This window comes from Ciconia boyciana, chromosome 2 (genome assembly GCF_034638445.1).
Source record: "Ciconia boyciana chromosome 2, ASM3463844v1, whole genome shotgun sequence".
In the NCBI taxonomy this organism is placed as follows: Eukaryota; Metazoa; Chordata; class Aves; order Ciconiiformes; family Ciconiidae; genus Ciconia; species Ciconia boyciana.
Genome location: NC_132935.1, coordinates 103,229,387 through 103,251,810, shown reverse-complemented (window position 1 = coordinate 103,251,810; position 22,424 = coordinate 103,229,387). Strand labels below are relative to the sequence as shown.

General features: G+C 40.6%; 1 protein-coding gene across 3 annotated transcripts in view; it reads right to left on the bottom strand.

Moving 5' to 3' along the window:
- Positions 1-16,038, bottom strand: part of EZH2 (enhancer of zeste 2 polycomb repressive complex 2 subunit) — a 51,598-nt gene extending 35,560 nt beyond the window's left edge. The window contains exon 1 of one of the 3 annotated variants that reach the window (XM_072853398.1): positions 16,018-16,038. The gene's annotated coding sequence lies outside the window, so the exon portion shown is untranslated. Of the gene's footprint in view, positions 1-13,890; positions 13,910-15,606; positions 15,730-16,017 lie in introns of those variants that run through there. The other 2 variants (XM_072853397.1, XM_072853399.1) reach the window with 2 other exon arrangements.
- Between the last annotated feature and the right edge of the window lie 6,386 nt (positions 16,039-22,424).

Here is a 22,424-nt window from a genome sequence, read left to right as displayed (position 1 = left end):
TACTACATAATGAAGATAGTCACCCAAGTAATTTCTTCAGCAGCGATGGCATCTTACAATCATCCCATCCTTCCCAACTCTTTATTCTCACCCCAATACTGCCCACTGATCTGCAGCCATTCCTCTCAAAGGGATGCATGGCAAGCTGGATTAAACTGACCAATGATAAATAAAAGCTCACTTTTGTGATTGATTGTTTTCTGACATACAGATCAGTTTGATGATCCCATCCACAACTGTGGCTTCCTGTGCACAACTATAAAGCAGGAAGGAATTGTTAGGAACTCAGACCAACACTGAGGAAAAACTAGTGCAAGCAATTACACCACAAAACGGGCACTGGTTTTACACATCAATTTGCACTGGAGTGGCAGGCATGCTCTTTAACTGTAAGCTGTTATCAGATCCAGACAGCATACAGGTCTCTCAGCCTGAGCATACGCAATCTTACTAATGGAGAAATTATTATACATTAAACCCTGAAGTCATCATTTAACTTCTTCAAGCATCTACAAAACTTAGGGTTAAAAAAAAACAACAAAAAAACCCAACAAAAGTCAACCACACCCTACCACACCCTTCTATGCTTTTTCTCAAACTAAAAAAATGTTTGCTCGCACAGCAGAATTTAGGACAACTTTTATGTTCAACTCAAAAAGCAGAATTTTAGCAACAGAAGGAATTAACAAGATTTTTCCATAAGCCTGCAAAAAATTCAATACTTGCTAGAAAAACAAACAAAGAAAAATACATTTCAAGTATCAAAAATCAATGCATTAAGCTTGGACCTAAAGTTGTTAACTTTCCAAAACCACCTCATAAAAAAACTCCAATGATCTTTTATGTTACAGGATTTTACACAGCACAATACAACAAAATGATTGTTCAACTGCAGCTAAGTATTTTTCAGCTATGTTAAACTAATCTTTATTACTTAGAAACTCTTGGAAATTTACTTTTAGTATTTTACTTCATGCACCCTAAATGCAAAACAAGACAATACTCTCTATGAACCTATCCTAAACCTTTCCAGAGTAAGCAGTTTCCAGTAGACTCTTATTACAATTATCAAGCACCTGAAAATAAACTATCAATAAAACACATACATATTGCCAGACTTCAAAAAAACTAACTTGAAAGTTAATTATAAATTAATGCTGTAATCTGCCAGAACTGTCTCCTTCATTTATACCAAACTTTCGTTAACAGCACAGAGAGATTAATCAAAAAAGATATGGTCAAGAAACAGTATTACTCTCTTGGGCTAAGTAAGAAAAATTGTTCACTGCCGTGATTTCAGAGCTGCTAACTATTTCCACATTAAGTCATGCAAGCTGCAGAGGTGGGGGGGAAGAATGACACTCCCAGCACTTCAAAAGGCTTTTTACCTGTGCTATCAGCAGACACAAAAAAATATGCCTAGAAGTTTTGTAGTTACTTGCTACTCTACTTTCTGGATTTTCTAAAGCAAAACAAAACGTGGTTTTCTTTCAAACTTATCTATGCAAAATAGCACACTCATTTCCATGGGAAGAAAAATATTCCCAAGGCCACTGTCAGCTTGGGTATTTCAGATACCAAACCAGACCAACTAACAAAAATCTCTAGGTCTGAAATACAACAACATAGGAAAGATTAACATAGTTTATTAATAAAATTTCACTACAAAAACAACTACAGAGTATTTACTGTTTTACAGAATTAGTCACAGAAAAATTGATGGGAGTAAACTGTAGTGTGTTTTTTTACTATTCTATATTATAGAAATGTGGTATTTTAAGTTTACAGTGCAGTTCAACCTATTTTTAATCAAGAAATACCTAAAAATACTTATCTATTAAAATTTACATCATGTTGTTATTCCATATGCTGAAGTTCTGTATCATTAAAGGATGTTTAAATTTAGAGAGAGAACTTACATCAAATGCTACCATCAGTTCAACTACCTTCCTCAAATGCTATTTGGTGTCTGTTTTACCTGGAAAAGACATCATCTGTCTGCTTTATCAGTGGCCCCTGATCACTCATTTCCACCTCTACTCAGGCTTCTCTACTGTGAGAGCTTAAGTCCTTATGATTCTGTTAATCAAACTAGGTCAGAAAAAAAATCTGTCTGAACAGCCCAGAAAATAAACACACTTAGTTTTTAAATACAATTTTTCAGCAAAATCAGCTCCACAAGCTGGTTTGTTCAGCAGCCACATGAATTCTTGAATCAACACAAGTGAAGGGGGGGCAACACTGGGGCAGAAACAAGAGGCAAAGAACTGAAATTGGAGAGGGCAGCAGTTTAGGCTTCAACAGAAGTGTTTGTCGAGCCGTGTCATCTCTCTGCCACTCAGTTTTACCAGTACAGAAAAATTCTTAACAACCAGAAACAGGAAACATTTACTAAGCCATCCATGCCAGCTGTGCCACTCTTTGGGCAGATAAATGCCAACAGGCTTGTATTGGCCTATAAAGGCTTAACTCTATTGGGGTCTGTTTGGCAGTATCTAAATATTGCCAAATTGATCAGTTTGAAATCAGATCAGAAATTGATCAGTTTATGAACTGATCTAAGCAGGTAACTCCAAACAGCTCATCCGTCCTTCCTCACTCTGACAGGCTTCAGTGCTTGTGCATGACATAGGTTAATAAAACACTCATAATCAACTAACAAGATTCCATGTTCTGCAAGAATGTTCTTAATTACTCAAGAGATGGAAACTGTTATACAAGCTATTGTCAAAGACAAAACTATTAATTTTAACGAATTTGATGTAAGGAGGAGAACCATCAACAGCCTCAGATGTACCAATTCCATAACCCCAAACCAAGGAGTAATATCTGTGTGTGAAAGCAAATGTCCAAATCTCAGAATATTTCCTCTTCCTCCCCCTCAAGTTAGCAGAAAAACCCTGGCTTGCAAGTAGAATTAGAAGCCTGTGTTTCAATTGCAGTGTGGATAACAACCACATCCAAGACATTTTACCGTCAGCCCTAGCACCAATACAGACTGATGATGGCTGTAGGCTTTCCAAGTAATACAGCAGCACCAAAAGCAGAAGGTCTGCTGCTATAAATAGGCATGTTTTTATTATGAACAGTCTCATCACCATTAAGGTATTATTGTGATAGTTAGTTATTTGCAATTACTATTTGCAACACTAAAATACATTTCAGTTAGTGGAATCCCTTCAAAATTACCAGTCTGTCACTAGAATATTGTGGGGTTTTTTATGTACCAACAACTTAAAATTTTTGCCTCCACTGGAACAGAGTTGTCAAATTCAAGGCCAGTGCACTCTCTCCTCCCTGACATAATCAATGTTTACTAGCATAGTAACAGTTACCTAACAAAATTTAACTTTGAAGAACATTTCAACTTAACCAAAACTAAGCAGCACATTCACTTACCTATATGCTTTTAGAAGCTGATGACAAATACATCCTAAGGTACTTCTCAACTAGGACTGGGAAAGGAAGTGGGATCTTAAAATGGCATACATTTCCTCTCTTCATCGTCTGTCTACACTACTTCAGCATCTCAGATAGAATTTACATGGCAAATATGATAGTTACATCAAATCAGATCTTTTCTGCACTCAAAAGAAGCAGAGTTTCCTAACTGGACCAAAATTGCTCATGCTGGCCTGATAAGCCCCCAAACTGGCAGGGAAGAAGAACAACCATGCAACCAGGGTCAAGGGAAAGGAGCAAAGCCTCTCCCTGCCAATGTCAGCAAACTGTTAGAGCCTATCATCCACTTGCCTTAGACTAAAACACTTATCTTCCATACCATGTAAAACATACTATTCACACTGTGTAATTTTTTTTCTTTACAAGACTTTGCACAATCAAAGCAGTTAATGTGGCAAACTACTCCTGCGCAAGTAGCTTTCAAGAAGCATGTTTCCTGCTATCTCTAGATCAACTAAAGATTGCTCTGAAAAGATGTAGTGAGTGGCAAAACAACAGCAGGAACCATTTGTAACTTGTCTACATTAGTTGCCAGTGCAAGACAAATATAGATGTCTAACAAACGAAAAGCTAGTGTAGGTTTGTTCAATTTGGTTCTGCCTCATGCATCCCACTACAGCCATTCACAACTGCATATATTCAAATCAATGGTTAACAAATGGTTATTTTCCATTTCCTATTATTAGTACAAGTCTAAGGCTTCAAAGCATGTTCTATTTATTCTTAACAAAGTTATTTAAGAATACTACATGTAGGCTTCCAAACTCCTAAACAGACTCTTTAAAACATGTGTCATGTTTTTGCCTGTTTCTGGGCCTTATCAAAATTGGATGAGTCACTTCAAGAATTTCAACCAATACATAAAAGAATTAATTCCCTGAACAGCATGCTTTCTTACACAAATCAGAGCTAAACCTGGACGATCACAGAAGTTGAGCACTATTCTAGCCCTTCTACCGAGACATGCTAATCTATGCTAAATCAAAGTACAAGAGGCAATAGACAAGACTCAGCAAGGGATTTCATTTCAATATAGGGAGAAAATTCTTCACAGTGAGTGTGGTCTAGCATAGGAATGCATTAAGCAAAGAGGTGCTAGAATCTCCATTCTTGAAAACATTTTAAAAGTGGTCTGGAAAAGACAATTTCAGCGTTGGCCTTGCCTGAGCAGGAGACTGGATCAGATGACCTCTAGATGCACCTGCCAACCTAAACTATTCTACAAGTCAATACAACTCTGAACTGGGCCCACCATCTCAAAACCAAGGACCACACTATTTTTAAAGCTGATAAAATGGAGTTTGCTTGCCTTTTAAATTCCAGTTTAATATTTCAGAAGATTAAAACAATCACCACTGCGTTCTAAAATTCTTGGTATTTCAATCAGCTACAGGTACAATTTGGAAAACAACACTACTATTAAGGGAACAATAATTTGTGAATTAAAATGCTTAAGAGCTTAATCAGACTGAACTCTTTAGTTTGGTATGTAATTACTGATTGTTCTAATCAGTTGAAACATTTGTTATGTTACAGTCTTCTTTAACAACTCCATCAACTAGTTAGTTCACACACTCCTTCCCCCTACTATCCAGTGTGTCTGTTCGTTTGAAAGAGGCCTTCTCTGCTTAACAGTACAGTTGGAGCCTTCAGTTCTACCTCTTAGAAATCATAATTAAAAAAGACAGATCGGAAAGCTCTTCACTAATTAAGAATGTAGTCTAACTAGAGTGATACATCTCCCCATAAACTTACCATTATGTTTAAAATAAAAAAAACATTAAAGGGCTGTTTTTTTCAAATTAGTTGTCTTCTTATCCTAATAGGGTTCTGCTTCTCTTAATAGGCCAACCTTTGTGCCTTTGAAGCATCACTCTTTTCAGACCTTTTACTTTCTGTCATTTAAGTGACTACAGCTTTACTTTGCACTTGGTGTACTTAAGATCAGGAGCCTGATCTCTACCCTGGAACATTAAACGGTTGGTTGTTTTTTGGTTTGTTTTTTTGTTTTGTTTTTCCCCAAACTTCAATTTAACTTTTTTTCATTCTTAAGTAAACTTAAACACATTCTAGAAGATATCGGTAAGCAAGTGAAGTGGTACACATGTTCACAATAAGCAACTACCCTGCGACCTACTTCCCTGCAACTCGAAAGATGTGCCTCCTCAATTATTTCTTCCCAAGCACGATGTTTTTTGGGCCTTGTTACTATCCCAGCAGCTTCTTAAGTTAATAGCTCCCAGTTGATACTTCAAGGTATTCAAGATTACTGAGATGCTTTTCTGTATCTTTTGAGTATGAATTTCAGCTTCTTCCAAAAGAGGCTTAAAAAAAAAAAATCCCCATTTTGTGGCAAATTCACACTTGGTCATCACATGCTACCTTGATCAAGATGTCTATCACAAACAAAATAACTGTTAACACCCTTTTCTCTTACAGCTGTATGAACGGCTATCAGTGAACTAAGAGTACAGTTTCATGACATACTTAACCTAACCAAACTATTTATTTGTAGTAGTACTACTGACAAACTAACTTACTAACTGTAATGACTATATTTTTATTTGCAGTATTATTGCCCAAACTAGTTGGAGTGGTTACAAAATTATTGTAACATAGGTAATACCTTGTATCTGAGCTAATCAATGTAATCAGAATTTCCTCTAAATGGCTGATTTTTAGCTTTCCTATGATAACAAGGCTGATGCATCCTTCTGCATACATCCTCTACAGTAACTTCTGATGCAAACTGCAAACATAAATCAAATGTGACATGGCTTACAGATAACTACGTTATGTATGTTTTCTGTAACAGATTCATGAAGGACTGCAAGTGCCCTGGCAGTATGAAAAGCTGCAGTGTGAACTCACATTTTATAAAAAATAAAAAAATAAAAGAAATCAGGGAAGTCATGAAAACCAAAAACAATTACTAGGGAGAAACACCACTTAGGGCTGCAGACACTGATGTATCAACAGATAGCAGCAGATCCCTACCCAAGCAATGCCCCTGCAGCTAACCACAATTCAGAAGACTCACTGCCGTAGCTGTTCTCTGCTCCAGTACGTAACATAATTATATACACTACTTTACAGTAGCTACAATCCTGCATTGTACCCCTAGATGTTGCTAGGTAATGCTCCTATCTTAGATATTAGGAATTCTAACCTTCTGTCCAATTTCCAGATTTGGTAGGAGTCCTTGTTTTCCCTCCCCATACTTAACCCCTGACTTCTGCTTGCCTTGATCACATCTACCTTCCTTCATCAATTATTGTTTCTAGTCTGTTTTTAACAGTTAAATGAATCTCTTCAAACACAGCTTCTCATTACGGCCCAAACATACCAGACAAAAACTGCATGGAGGACCAGACGGCTTTGACTTTCAAGTGTCACCCCTACTTCATGCTGGCATTGCTACAAAAAGAAGAACTTTTACCTGCCACTTGTTCCTGCACCTGTGCTATCACTTCCCCCCTGACAGCATGAGCATTTTTGCAGCCAGACACTGACAGAAGTGAGGAAGTCTTCTAGCTGAAAATACCTAGCTACTTTTGACTGAAGAAAAGCGAGCATCCAGCCCCTCTGTCCCCACCTGAAGACACTGTGAACTATGGCCTTAGACATTCAATTTTCAGCTCCTTGTGAGAGTACTAAATGCCTAAGCCTGCAGATCAGTTTCTGAATGTACTCAATTCATACTTAAACTCATACCACTTATTATTTGAAATGTTCACATCACATAGTAAATCAGAGCAGTTCAGTTACTGACACACAAGACAGGAGGGAAACAAGTCAACTCTAGGGCTCAGAGAACTCAAGTTTTCTTCAACCATGCTCCCCATCTGATTAAAAAAAAAAAAATTAATTTGCCTCCCACAGTATTTTATTTCTTGCTTTCTCCCCTAACAGTTCATTCACATATACAGTTTAACACTATGTTGCTTGTATATTCTTTTCAGGAGTTTCTACCACCATTATAAACTGACCAGGCAGACATTAGAAACTCCAACTCTTTACCAAGGACAAGGAGGAAAGAAAGGAAAGAATAAGGAGTCAAGCAGCTCTTGGATATTAAAGAGAAGGAAATGTTCCTCCACTCCCTTTTCCTTCCTGGAAAAACATGAGGAATCTTAATTTATCATCTTGCTGGTTTTACATTAGAATTTTTTATTTTTCTGGGTTAGAAAACTATCAAAGCAAAGCAACTACCAGGTACTCAACATCCCTTACGCCATGAAAACTTTGCAACTCAGAGTTTATAAGCAACTCAGACCTTGAAGGGGTACATCAGAAAATAGAGCCAAAATTGTCTGTGGTTCTTAATATCTTAAATAATTGTAATCAATCTGCTTCAAAAATTTAAATACTAAAAAAGAAGAAAAAAAAGAAAGAACTCACATAGTCTTGACAAAATTTTAAAAGTTTTTGGCACTAACTATATGTTCATTAAACCTGAAGTACCTGAGTAAGATCCAACAACAGAACTGTTCTAGAAAACAAGCTTATTTCAGATTTTCTACCAGCCATAAAGAAGGAAGAGGGCATCAGTTTGATGAGTTCTTTTTCCCTAGTAGTACACTGCCTTTGGATTTATTTTGACATTATCTCATTTCGTGGGAGTCCTTCATTTAGAACATTTACTCGTCAAGGAACAATGGTATGGGTACTTCTCAGAGTTTCATTCTCTTCAGTAGAGAAAAATAAAAAAGTTATGTCTGTTAATAACAAAATCAAATTTCAATACAATATAATTATATTTCTGATAAGTTTCCTTAAACAAATACAAGAGTAGAAAAAAGTAATGTAGTATAATTTGTTTTCAGACAGCCCTTAAAAGAAAAAGATAAAACCTTACTAGAGTGTTCAATCAGTCTGTATATGAAGGGTGCAACTTTCAAAGGTATTCTTCCCTTCAAAAATTAAGTTCTTTCTCTGTATCCCTACAGCTTCAGGATTTAGCGAAACAAAGACAGACATGACATAATTACTGAATACCATGTATGGAGTAAGAGTAACCATTTCAAAGGAGAATTTTCTAAAGTCCCTATATTATTGCTTTCTTTCAGAACATTTCAACATTTGATACTTTTAAAAAAATACTGGTTTAGAAATAAAAATAACAAGTTCAAGTACTCACCCACTTGGGTGGGGGAAGGGGGAAAGAGAGAATGGAGAGATTATTACCAACTGTTTTATATTAAAGATCAAACCAAAACTGGCACTAACTGAAATAAACTGACATCTCACTTCAGTTTGGGCAACATCAGCAAAACACTGTGCAGCAGGTAATGCACCTATTTACTTTTACTTGGATATCTGCATCTATAAATACTTTTAACTATATTTGCATGCATGAGTAAGACTATTTGGATCAAAAACCAAATAAAACATTTTAGAACTTTAAACAGCTGAACAACAACAAAAATTTGCAAGCCCAATTTTCATCATGCCTTTTCCAAGTCACCATTAAAACCATCCCACACTTCTTATGTAAGACCAAGCCTGGCTATTTGTCAGGAGAAAGTAAAGTTTTGTGCATAAAACTTGAACTTCACCTTTGAGTTGTTCAAATGCGTACCTCCAAATTTCTCCCTTCACACTCATTCACAGATGCCCAGAGGAGTTACATGACTCCCACACACATTCCAAATAACCTCTGTTGCCTAACACCTCCATCTCTTAAAATTTAGCTTTTTGATATCCTGGATAAATCTGGCAGAAAAAGTAACACTTGCTGGGAACACAGAGGGCATGTCTCCACAGGCAAAATAATTTAGGGTGTGAATTTGAAGTGCACTGACTATTCCACCCTAACTTGTTTTGTTGACACACCTTTTTTTACTCTAAAAACGCTAAAATAGCCACAGGTTCTTCAGCTCAATCCACACACAACAGCAACGTACACTCCATACTGGAAAAGCCCTGCCACACAACAATTAAGCGGTTCAATAGCTATTCCATACTTCTTTCCCTGTATAGGCAAAAAGCCTAAGCTTTGAAAGACATCACGCTTCCATGTATGCAGAATTTATTGTAGAACAGTCTCGCAAATTTTGTAGCTGAACTGGTATTTGCCAATTGTCTGAAAAAATTCCAAAAGGAGCTTCAAATGATGAAAGCAACCATAAGAGTTGTTTACACAACTCTCGTGTTAAAGCCCTCAAAATAACTGGGTCTAATGTATGGCATCCCTATTCTATAAGGTATATGGGGATTAATCCATCAGCATATTAGATTAAATGTTGCTTAAAAAGGGGGAAAAACAGAGAGACTACTTTTCCAGAAGCTTGATTTAATGGAGAAAATTAATGAGAAACAGTTTATCTTAAAAACAAAGTAAAGAACCAAAAAAAAAACCCCGACAAACCAACCCAAAAAACTCCACTACCCTCCAGTGAAAAACTCAGCTCCCTTAGGCTGTGGAAGAGAAGTACAAATAGTAAGGCTTTGGGACCAGTTATGTCTTCCAGTTTCAAAGCAATGATGGATTGAACACCAGTAATGGTTAAACTATTTTAAGAATAAAACAACATATGTCAATCTCTTCTTCCAATAATTAAACAGTGGATTTAACTTTGCACTAAACACATTAGTAATAAATACTCACTAGAAACATGGCACAAACTAGTGGACGTATAGCTAGAAGAAGTTATCACAAAGGACAGATTTTATGCTGTCCCTGGTTATAAATTGTATCATTAAAGAAGAGATGATAATAACCTAATGACTTTAATCCATTTGCCATGGTATAGTTTCACAGGTAAATCAAGCATCTGTAACACACATCTGCCTGATTTCTGACAGAAGCAGCAAACTGAATTCCACCTCTAGAATTTTTTATCTTTCTAGTAAAAAATGAAATCAGGCAACTACACACCAAAAATATAATGCTTGCCAGATCCACTCATGCTAAGAAACATGGAAAGCAAACCAGCTCACATTAAAAAAAAAAAAATTATATACACATCGTAAGATTTGAGTTTCCTTCCTTTCAAATACTTTGTTTCTTTAAATTACATCTGATGGCTTTGGGATTTAAACCGAACATGCAGGCTGTGAAAAAGAGAATGCATGGCAGGAAAAACTGAACCAATCACATAAAAGGAAGAATGGGAAGGAGCCAGATACAACAAAAATTGACAAGGGAAACAGGCCTGGTTCTAGATTAAAAAATAATTTAGAAGTATAAAGAAATCATACCCTCCTGTAAAGATTTCTTTTCAGTTCACATCTTAGAAATCCCAGGATGTGGACTGCAATCTGTATTACTTTGCTTGCATAATTACACATACAATGTCATTTAAGCAGGTACCATATGCATATATAAAAAAAGAAAACTAATAGCAAATTCTGAAGTTCTTCTGCAATTGCGTATCAAGGAGGTCTTTATTTGTACACAACAAGGCATCAGTTTTACCTCATTTGTTAGTGAAATCGTATATATCCAGATTAGAAGCTCTGGAAGTACTACATCACATTTTCAAGCAAATGACAATACGGCACTGATCCACTCACATCATTACATTGTTATTCTTATCCACAGCATTCAGAACATGCACAGTATCTATCTAGATTTCCAAATGGCCTTCTCACCTTAAAAGTACTACTGATTTTACCATTAGAAAAGAAGTATAGTATGCATTACAAATCTTTCCTAGACAACAGTATTTTTCACAAATTGAGCAGAGGAACAATTACTGAAAAATCCTACATGCAGACTTCAGCCAGGTAGCCAAAAGAGTCCTAAAATAAGGGCCTGACCCACATTAACCTGGGGGGGGTGTGTTTGTTTACAATTTTTTCTGGACACAGCAGGGATATCAACAGACATCCTCTTCTCTCCCAACACTTTTTAAAATTACAAACAATTTACAAGTCTGTGGTTAAATAATTAGTCAAATATTTAATAATTCCTTTTTTTTTTTTTGCTATTTTAAAAGAAGCTTAATTTGTCAATACTATATGCAAATTATACTTTTTACTCTTCTTCTTAAGAGTTGCCTCTACCCAAGTTTACTAGTGCTACTTTCATCTTTTTAATTCAGAATGTATTTTCTGACTATAACACTGGAGGTAGTTTTCTCACTTCCGCTGAGGATCCAGACCTCAAGTCCACAGTTGGACACATTGTAGTGGAAATCTAGGTGTACAACTAGAAAAACCCTGTAACAGTCAAACTACCTACTATTATCAGTTACAGAAAGCAGCATTGTCACTACTGTGTTTTAGAAAACTTCATTGCTTCTTCCTTGGAGCTCAATAGAACCTACTCTCTCCTCCAACAAATTTCACTCTTTAGTTTCACCTCATCCATAAGGAGACATACACAGCATTATCCCAAAGTCTTTAATTGACCTCTGTGAGAACAGATAGAATATCTATTTAATAATTCTGTAGATTGTTTTCCTTTAATCTTTAGCTCAACAAAACTCTTGGGCATATACTCAGAGCTAAAAAACAAACTCAAGCACTCTGCTGACTTGTAACCAATGTTTTTGTCGTTCCCCTGTGAAACACCTCTCCCTGTTCTGCATCCATTTTATACAAAGTTCTTCTTTGTCTCACCTTTCTTTCCCCCAGACATAGCCACTTAACTGAAAGTTATCACATAAACTATGTCAGTACTGGAGTAACTCATCCATTTGAAGATTGACTTAGCCATTCTAGAACAGTTGTACAAGTCATATACATAGATGCTAAATGTATAGATACATTTATAGATACAGACAGCATAGATGCTGTCTTCAATCTGATGCCATTTCAGTGAGCCCAGCACTGCTCTCCATGGACCTTGCCGATAGTATGAACAGAAGGTTGGTAGCAGCTTTAACATTAAAATAAACCTCCCATTACTGTTCTACAACTTCTGTTAGCAGGGATCTTGTTTCCTAATGCAAGTATTATTCAAACACCTCATCAAATCATTAAGAATTATATTTACAGTACGTAGTCCATTTCCTCCACTTTTTTTTTAAATCTGGTAAACTGAGTTTTGCTTGGATAGGTAATTCTGTAAAGATGACCTACTTGACTCAGTAAACTTCCTTGCTTAGCAAAGGCCAGGTCCTGTTCCTGAGATTTTCAGCATCCCTGCTGGGAAAAACTTCATTCCCCCTTAAGTTTCACAGATACTTCTCAAGTCAGCTAAGATACATCTATAAGCACTAACTGCAGAATTACAGAACTTTCCGATTACAGCTGACACTGAAGTTTCCTACGGCACTTTTGCTCAAATACAATGTAAAGCACACATTTATTAAATATGCCTTCTGTCAGGATTGCAGCCATTTTTTTAAATAATTCTCACTGTTCAATCACATGAATATGGTACCGTCACCTAAAATTATTCAATTTTAACATTATAGTTGTGAACTTATTTAAATGTATACATGATATATAGAGCTAAAGAATCTTCTTGTGAATGGTGACAAGAACAGATTTTTTTTACTGATTTCAAGAGGAATTTTAGAGTGCTCCAACTTTCCTGGGAACATTGTTGGAGTGCACTAGATGATAGATATAGCTTATTCTGACATAAGCTGCTTTATAGAAAGTGGCAGTTAGCTTGTATTCTCTCTATATACAATACAGTTAGTGCATTCAATAACGCACTACAAAAATTCCCTTCTCGCTAAGCCAAAGTTTCTTTGCAGGTAAGCAGAATTACAGAAATATATTTACATTTCACCTATGAATGTTGCAATGTTACAAAACAAACAAAAATCCATTTGAATGCATATCTTCAACGAAATCACCATATTTCATCTTGTTGGCAATTCTAGCAAGAGAGGAAAAAAATACAGCAAGGAAAAAAGAAAAACTGAGCTTGAATTTCAAGTCTCTAACCTAAGTTTACACACTACCACTTTAGCTCATTTTAAACTGAGCAAAGACATTTTATGACCTTTTGACAATTTTCAGTGTCTGTCACTTTTCAGGGTAAAATTACATATTAAAAAAAATCTCTGAAAAAAATTAATTTTTTTCCCAATTTTTGTCCTAAATTAGAATCCTGAATTCTTCCAAAGTTCCAGATGAAAAATAGTTGTTGGCATCTCATGGAGCATTTTACTGTCACAGATTTCTCCACAGGCTGTTTAACTTTGATTGTTACTTTCATTCCTCATGTAGACAGAGGAAGGGGGGAGGGGGGGGGGGAAGTATTTTTCCTCTCTCTTTTTTTTTTTGGTAAAGGAAACTCCACAAGAAACAACATTTTTGATGTAACAATCTTAAAGCCAGTACTTGATAAAGCACTAGCTCTCAAAGTTAAAAACACTCAACACGTCGCACAAAACTTTTGAGTCGTATCTCCTACAATACTGGAAGTATGCTTTCTGAAAGGCTCTGTAGATCTTAATTATTCACATTTTAATAGCCTAAAGTCAGAGTAGTTATAGTACACTATGTACAGGTAATACTCACCCTTCTGAAGATGCTTTATTGTTACCACAAATAAACATTCCCCAGACTCTCAATTTGATATAGACACTGGGGACAAACAAAGAATGAGCTTTTAATTTTGATAAATCACATAAAGAATCTGAATGTGCCAACCCATAAAAGAAGATGAACCTATCTCTGAGGAAATCCCAATTTTAAGTGAAGATTACACTAAAAATACTGGTAAAACTCTTCACTGAAATCTGTATTAGTAAGAACCAAATTCATAATAGCTGAAACTACAGTTGCTAGACTTAGACAAAGATGAACCTATCTGGCAACAATTAAACAACCTTGTTCAAACTGTTACAAGCTTTTTATTAAGAGAGACCAAGAAGCTGAACTTCGAGCTCCATAGTTAAAAAAGAACAAAAACTTTTCTCTAGCTCCAATAAAATAAGGATAGTGGTTTGTAAGTTAGAAATAGGTATCTTGAGCAATGTACGAGTTCATTGTCCCATTCCTGCTCCATCTATGCACAGACTGCTTTTGTCTGCTAATAAAAATTTCTGAATCACCACGAATACCTGTTAATGTCAAATACATATACATGATGCCACAACACACCGATTTCTTCGTCTTTATCCGATTGCACATTTGTTGCTCAGGGACAGCTCTGCCCAGTACCCTCCTTCACACCTCCCCAGATACCCTAGCTTTAGAGAGCGCTCTATATACCCGTGCTTGGCGACATTAGATGCAAAAACCTGAATTCCCAGCTCCCTGTGAACTTTATTGCGGCACTCAGGAAGATCGGGACCGCACGGTGCCCTTAACGATTAGGAAGTTCGCCGGAGCCACCGCCAGACTGATTTGCCCCCTCGCCCTCTTAAGGTCCCTCCCGGAACCAGAAACCCTCCAAGGCCAGGAGCGGGAGCCCGAAGAGCGGCGAGCCCCCAAACCACAACTCGTTTCCAGGGCACTAGGGTGCGGGCGAGCGGCCCGGGGCGCGCTCAGCCTCCCCGCCCGGCTCGCCCCGCGGAGCGCCAGCTTCCGGGAGGCTGAGAGCACCCGCGCCCGGAGCGGACCTGTCCGAGCCTCCCGGGAGCCTGCCTCGGCGGCGGAGAGCTTTGTGCTGCTCTGCCCACCGGGGGTACACGGGCTTCTCCGCCGGGCGCTCCGAGACCTTACCCGTCGTACGTTAGGCACACACACCTCCCTCCCCTCTGCCCCTTCAATCAAACTGTGCCTGAAGCAGCCGCCGCCGCATGCGGTCGGCAGGAACGGGGAGGAGGGGAAGGAAATCGCCGGGTCTTCCCCGTTCTCCCTCTCCCCGCACAGCGCGGTCCCCCGCCCGCCGCCCCCCACCCTGGGAGGGGGAACGACGAGCTCGCCCCCAGCCCGCGGCTGCGCTCGGCCGGGCGGGGGTCGGAACGGGAACCGCCGGCCGGGCTGGACGGAGCCAACTTAGACAAAGGGCACTTCAGACTCCATGTCTCTCCCCTTCAGCTGTCACCGGCCGGGAGCGCGCGTGTCTCGCCGCCGGCGGCGCCCCCCGCCGCCGGGCGCCCGCCCCCCGCGCCACCCGCCGCGCCCGCGGGAAGGGGACGGGAGGCGGCTGCTCCCCGGGAGCCGTCGCCCCCCTCCCGCCCCCTCCCCTCCCCTCCCCCCATTACAAAGCGAGCCGGTTATAAATAGCCGCTCCCGGCGCCAACGCCTCAAGCCCGCGAGGTGTCGCTCGCTCGCTCACTCACTCACCCGCCCCCCCGCCCCGGCCTCGCGCCGCCGCCGCTGCCGCCCCGCCGCTGCCGCCGCCAGCTCCGCGCCGCTCCGCTCGCCCGCTCGCTCTCCCTCCCCTCAGCCTCCGGCTGCCGGATTCACCCTCCCGGACCGAGCGCCAAACGCGGCGGCCCAATCGGCATCGCGCTCATTGGCGAGCGCCGAGCGCCGCCTCGATTGGATGGACGCGGACAGGGCCCCCCGCGCCAATCAGGCGCGGCGAGGGGCGGGGCGAGGGGCGGGAGCTCTCTCCCCACGTGCGGGGGGGGAGGGAGGGGTGGGAGAGCTCTTTGTTCTCGCGCTGCCCGCGGGGGACCGGGGGGCTCGCGCTTCCCCTTCCCGGCCCCCGCCCCCGGTCCCGCGCCCTCCGTGCCCCGGCTCCCCCCTCACCAGAGAGCGGCCGGGGCCGGGGCCGGGGCACGCCGGGCCGGGGAGGCTTGAAACTCTCCGCCGCCTCACGTGGAGGGGGGAGAGGGAGGAGAAAGGAGGGAGGCGAGAGGATTGGCGGGCACCGGGAGGGAGCGCGTCGCAGCCCGGGGAGGGGCCGGGCTGCTCGGCGCTGCCGAGTTTGAATCAGTTCGAAAGTGGGAGCTGTAACGGTTTTAACAGTCCCGGCGCTGCGCGCGCGGGAGGGGGCAGCCCTGTGGGAGAGGCGCGGGGCTCGCCAGGCGGGAGGAAGGGAACGTCTGGCGACAGCGGCAGGGGCCGGGCAGTCGCTCCCCTCGGCCGCCACCGCTCCTCGCCTGTTGCTTCCCCGGCGGGCAGGGCGGCTTTCCCCGCCGGTTCGCCCTCCGCCCGCCTCGGCGTCCGCCGCCGTCTCACGGCGCCACATCGAAAGGGTCGCGGCCGGCTCTGGGCCGAGGCAAGGGCGGCCTGCCACAGCCTGCTCCCCCACGCACACCCCCGCCGGGCGTCCTCGCCGCTCCCCGGGGCCCCAGCCCCCGCGCCCCGGCGGATGTCGGCTGGCTGAGTCACTTTCCAGAGTTGCATGATGCACCCTCGTGTCGTGTCGTTTGACCTTTGCTTACCCAAACTTTACCAGCATCTGCCCTTTTTTTTGTGCATCATGACGTTCCCCTTGGCTTTCTCTGCCTCGCTGCTCTGCATCCAGAGCGGTTTCTCCGTTGTCAAAACCCTGCCTTACCCTGTCGTGGGAGTGGTAATAAATCACAGCAGCAGCAAGGTGTCCGCTCCACATCGGGCTTGGATCGTCTTGCTTGTTTCGTGCTGTCTCCAGCCTCTAAAGTTGCTATAGTTTTCCCTCTTTTCTAATCTGTGAGCCGTGCTCATCAGTCTTGTTGCCGAGGTTGTGTTTAAACCTTGAAGGATTCATGCTCCTTTAGTCTGCTGTCATCTCGCTCTTCGGTCACTTCAGCCTTTCTTCACCTTCAGCGGTGAAAAATAAAATTGCGAAGATAAGTTTCCTAACGCAGTACTTCGGCCTTCCCTTGTAACCATATCCCTTTGCTGCGTGTCCCGCATTGAGCGCCGCTTCCGAGGTGTGCTGGAACATGAGCCGCATCCTTGCTTCCACAATCTGTTCCCATCATCTTTCCTTACCAAATATCAGCTCCCCCCTCCCTTGCGAATGCCTTGGTACATCTTCAGGGTTGAAGCTCCAAAAACAAGCAGCGGCCACCGTAATGAGGTCCTGAATGATAGAAGTCTCTTGGGGGGGAATAAATCACAAGCGCAACCTCATTCCCAAATCATGCAGTTGGCTTACACATCAAACGAGGCTCAGTGTTCTTCTACTTAAAGGTGATGTGCTTGTGTGCTTCTATAACCTCTGTCTTTCTATGTACAAGGACTTAAAATTTCCAAACTTCATCACATATTAACTTATAATGAGATCTTAAGAGTGGGTATTCCTACACTGAATGTTCTCGATTTACCCCATGGCCTTGAAAAGAGGTTTCTACTAATAGCTTATTTTTATTTTTAAATCTCTGGGGTTTTGTGAGTTAAGGGCAAAAAATGTGCAGCAGAAATTATTTCCTCTTACAGTTACATGTCATAGTGTGGTAGATTGCCATACCCTTCCTCTAACTCTAGTGGAGTGGCTGACAATTTGAGATTGTCTTAAAATTATCACATTTGCAAAATACTAGTCATTTCTGGAAATTCAGCTATTTGACTCTATTCTGCCCCAAGATGGCTGCCACCACCAAAATGGCTACCCAGTCCCTTCACAACTTAGAATTTGTAATTTATTTTGATTGTTAGAGTTGCACTTCATGGGATCTGGTTTTAGTCAGCAAGTATAAATAACCATCACTAAATAAGCATAGGATAACAACATAAGTGGTACAACCAGCCACAAGGTGGAAAAATCTGTGTTGTAGAACCTACGCTGTGAACTAGACCTCAGCACAGATTGCTTTGTTTTTCTCTCTTGCACAGAAGGTTATTCATCTGTTATACCTGAAACTCATGCTTACTAGAAAATTAAACACGTTTTGAATGGAGTTACTCTTTCTCCTTTGCACTGTAGCAAAACAACCTTTCCACCAAGGTTCCGCTCTAGGCTCTTAAAGTGATGAACTCCTCAGTGAGGAACTCCATTAGGCACCGATTTTCTGATCAGTCATTCAGGCTGTCTCAAACAACCAGGAGAATTTTAGCAGCTGTTTTTTCCTGCACACAGCGGTTTAATGCTGCAACGAGCTCCGTACAGACTTTCTGTTTTCACAGAGTAAACCACCCAAATGGTTTTCTGTTTCTGCTGTATTTTCGTGATTAAAGAACACCCATTTGAACAAGAATCTGCTTTATGCAGAGACATTCAGACCAGATCTTTAGGCAAAAATAGTACAAAAATTTTTGAAAGAATTACGAAATCTGGTATTTTGAGGAGTCATTCTGAAAGGAGTGAATTCTGATGGCAGCATGTAATAGTGCTTTTGAGAAAAGTAGCTAACGTTGAAGAAATATGTATGTATTACATGACAATGACAATAAAATCAGATTCAAGAAAAAAGTATCAGATTTGGTTTGGACCCTTCTGGAATTGTTGAAAGCTTTTGCTTTTTTTTTAGCTAACACACTGTAGAAGAGCTTTTCCCATGTTCCCAACATGTGAGTGAAACATGTATGTTCATATCGTATGTATGACTAAAATAGTAGAATAAGGATTTGTCAGTGCTAGTTCACTAACATAAATTAGATGTAAAAATAATTGTTTAGCAGCATGAAAGGATATTCCTAACTATGAGTGCTTACATGGGGGTGTACTTATATGCACCTCTTTTCACCCTTTAAAAAAGTGGCATTTGAATACAGAAAAAAAGAGGTACAGCGCTACAAAGCAAAATTAATAGTTGAATGGTTTCTTTTAAAGATTTTGACATTTCAAATAAGGTGGTATTTCCAAAGTATAGATTATTCTTTCTGCATTATTATCGTAATGATTTCCTTGCAGTCAGAATCATATGGTATTTCTTCCATCTGGCTGGGGGAACCAAGCAAGACCAGTCAGGGAACTGCCTTAGCCTGAAATAACCACGAATGTTGGCCAGTCTTCCCCTTGTCCGCCCAGCTTCATGAGGGAGAAGCACAGCTAGGCTGCCCCTGCCATTAGCAGCCCGGAGGAGGCATGCTGGTAGCTGCATCTGTAATTCCTGTAGATAAGCTTGTGACTTGCTGATCACAGCGTCACTTTCCTTTGTGCTTCAAGATCTCGCTGTAACAAAGCTGTGTGCAGCTTTTGGGTGGGTCTCCTCCATGGCGTGGTCTGGTGGACTTCACATATGAGTCACACAGCCTCGATAGGTTCAGTCTGGTTGCTTTTGAGCTCAGTTGCTCAGTGGTGGGGAGAGAAGGAAGATGCACGCCCTATCCTTGTTGTACCTACCCCTACAAGCAAAGCCTGTAGCACTGCAAATAATATTTAATCCAGCAGGCCATTTAGCAGTATGGTCTTTGTTTGTTTTATTATTATTATTAATTATTTATTTTATTTATTTAAAAAATGCATTCCATGTCTGTTTTGGCAGATGTGCCTTCCATACACTACTCATTTAATTCCTAACATTAGTCTGTACTTTTCCTGATACCTTGGCTTGTTGTGTGGCTTAAATTCTTCATTTTAGTCCATGTGAATTTGGTAAGATTTTAAACAATGTTTACATACGTGGAAATGTATGTACAGCCTGAAACAGTAAATCTGTGATAGCATTAAACTATTACACACTGCAATGATTACACAAAAGTCAGCACATACCCTTTTTAAAGAGTGGCCTCTTGTTACATTATTATAAAAAAAGCAGTTCTTTTGTGTTAACTTTTTAAAAACAATTAATGGCCGTGTTTTGTAACCAGCCATTTTGAGATCAACTATGTTTTTAAATGTTTTTCCATTAATATCTTAATGGTACTTACGGGCTAATTTCCCTGGAAGAAATGCAACCTTATGTCCTGTTTCGCAAACCCTTTCTGACCTCTTTTTTTCCATTTGCTATATGCTTCTCTGTAGAACTGAATTTAATAATCGGATAATTTGGACACAGTGGCCATTAGGCTAGATTAAGAGAACAAGCAGCCGAGTCACTGCAAGACATAATATATACACAGTGTTTTCAGACCTGCCAGGTCTTATGTATTGGACTGAAGATTCCTGCTCTGCCCTCCCTTGCTTCTCTCACATTTACAGTGCAGCGCTGTGGCCTTGGCTGGTCCGGCACCTCGCATGCCGAAGGCGTAGGGCCTGGGGGCTGGAAAGAGACAGCAGCACAGACCCGCAGCTGAAGGCATGTCTCCAAAAGAAGCACCGTGCTCAAAGGGTCCCTGCTAGCAGAAGTTACTCCTGCTGTAGGCTCTTTCCCTGTCGTGCAACCAGACGTGTGGTTGCCATTTGACTTGAGGCACTTGTCACAAGACCCAGTACCTGCAAACTCACATAACCAAAAGAAGGCTGGGAGGTGTATGCAGTCAGGGTGCAAAACATGCGTACAGTGGCAAATGTAAGTGTAGTTATTGTCTCAAATACCAGAGCACCATGAGAATGAAATAGATTGCTTGCATGAGAAAAGATATAGCAGTAAGTACATTGCTAAACATGACCGAGATTTCATGAAGTGCTGTTACAGGGAAATACACAGATTTCTGTGCCATTTAGGGGCTGCCTGCGTCTGATGCTGTGAATGGTAACACATGCAGCTGGTTCTTAGCTCTTGTGTTACTTCGAAGTAACAGAAAACTACCTGACCTTTCACTTAATGTTTGCCTCATGTATCATGATAAAGGTATGTAATATATTTTATACTCAGTATAAGTGCTTTCAGCATGCTGGGCCACCTCAGCTCTATCATACTGAGTTCAAGGAGATTTTTTTGAGGGAAGGGGATGCAAGACAAATAAAGGTGGAAGTGAGAGCGACGCAAACAATTACCTCAAACTATGGCTCTCTATGAAATACAGGATAGTATCTTTTTGGCTAAGGAGAAGTGTTGCCGGAAGGAAAACTCTAGTGTTGTCTTTATACAATAAAGGAAGCAATGTAAGTGATTTTCTATTAACTTTTTTTAACACGCAGAGATAAAGCTTATTGCACGTGATCATCCATTTCAGTTTGTGAAAGGGATTAATTGATTTCCCCTGGCTTCAATTAGAAATTAATTTGACTTTAAAAGCTATCTGTAGGTAATGGTTTCACTTTAAATAATCTACTTTTGTTTATTTTGTGATCAGAAGCTGCTTAAGTTGTGTAAGAAAATACTTTCCTATCCTTGTCTGCTTGTTTTTCCCTTCTCTTTTTATTCTTTACGTGACCTGCATTTACTGTTATATTCAAACCACTTAAAGGTCTAAATGGTCTCATGTAACAAAATTGCCACGAAAGCATGTGCTTGAGAACTTAAATTCCAGAGCCCTGTCCCCATTTCCAGGTGTATTTGGCAGTGTAGCTGTATGATACTGCTGGGTGTGCCACTCACAGGGGAGGATTTTGCCCAGACGGAAAAGGTTCAGGTGGGCATTCAATGAGCACTGATGGATGGTCTCCCATCAGGCCAAATCCAAGAGCTTTGTTTGAATATTCTTTCTGAGATGTCAAAATTCTCAAGTGGCAGTGGCTAAATTACCCTAGCAGATGGACAGAGTTCACTGACTAGAATCAAATCTTCTAGTTTGGCTGCAGAAGGTACTTCTTCAGACAGCAAAGCACAATATACATGTAATGGTAAGTCAGACTGTTTGCGAAAGTAAATGCAGTTGTGAAATCTCTTTCCTTCTGTTCATAATTTCACCTTTCAGAATTATTACCTCCAAATGTAGCCACCCTTCCATCTGTGTGTGAATTCGCTGTGCATAGGCCTCAATTTTTAGCATCATTTACACCTCCTCATTCTCTCTTTGATATTTATGGTATGCCTACTTTCAGCTCTTCCTTTGTAAAGGTGCAGTCCTGTCCTCTCCTAGAATTACCTAATCCTGACATCTAAAATAGTAGGAGGTATTTGTAGTTGCACTGACCCTACCTACCTTTTTTAAAAAGATAATAATACATATTATGTTATGTGTATATACACATGATCTGACATACTCAAGGTTAGTAAATTCATAAAGGTAAAAATGAAAATATTGTTTAGCAACATAAACTTGATTAAACTGAAAAAAAATCCCGGTCTTCTCGCCTTTACGGGAGAAGACTGGGAATACCTACACTTTGAAAGTGGATTTGATAATCTGTTAAATCTTGCCAGGACTAGTAAGTTATATTGTAAAAGAAGTCAGTTTGAGAAGTTGTATGGTAAAGACTTTACAGTGAAAGTAAAAAGATAATGATACTCATCCACCCA